This window comes from Crocodylus porosus, unplaced genomic scaffold, assembly GCF_001723895.1.
Source record: "Crocodylus porosus isolate Cpor-Errol unplaced genomic scaffold, CroPor_comp1, whole genome shotgun sequence".
Classification (NCBI taxonomy): Eukaryota; Metazoa; Chordata; order Crocodylia; family Crocodylidae; genus Crocodylus; species Crocodylus porosus.
The window spans coordinates 65,548,338-65,548,935 of NW_017728931.1; positions in this window are offsets into that span (position 1 = coordinate 65,548,338).

Consider the following 598-nt stretch of genomic DNA (forward strand, 5'->3'; position numbering starts at 1 on the left):
ATTGGTTCAATCTATGCATGTTAGACTAATTGCAAAGACTGAATCAATTCAAGCTCAGGCTTTTTGAATGTCTGTCCCTACCAAATAAAGCCAAGGACGACAACAACTTTCTATATCTTAAAAACACCTAGAACACTACTTTATTATATGCTGATGGGAGTGACGAGTGCCTTCATAGACAGCATCAATCAGAAACAGCTGAACAGGACACTGAAGAATATACCAGTTGTGTGAGTAGCAGCTGTGTGATGAGGGGACCATCGGGGTGCAAGGACAGAATTTTTATTGAGATAAATGCCTATTGAAATTAAAAATAAGTTTTTAATTTTCACCTTGCTTTGACCATCTACCCAGACCTCCACCCTAGAGATCACTCTTAGATTGTGTTATAAATTTGCATTTGACTTCCAAGAAAAGATGATGAAATAACAGCTTAGGGGCAACCAACATGGGCTCATTAGAGGCAGGTCCTGTCAGACCAACGTGGTGGCCTTCTATGACCAGGTCACCAAATCTCTGGATGCAGGTGTCACGGTGGATATAATCTTTCTGGACTTTAGGAAGGCCTTTGACATGGTTTCTCACCCCATTCTCATTA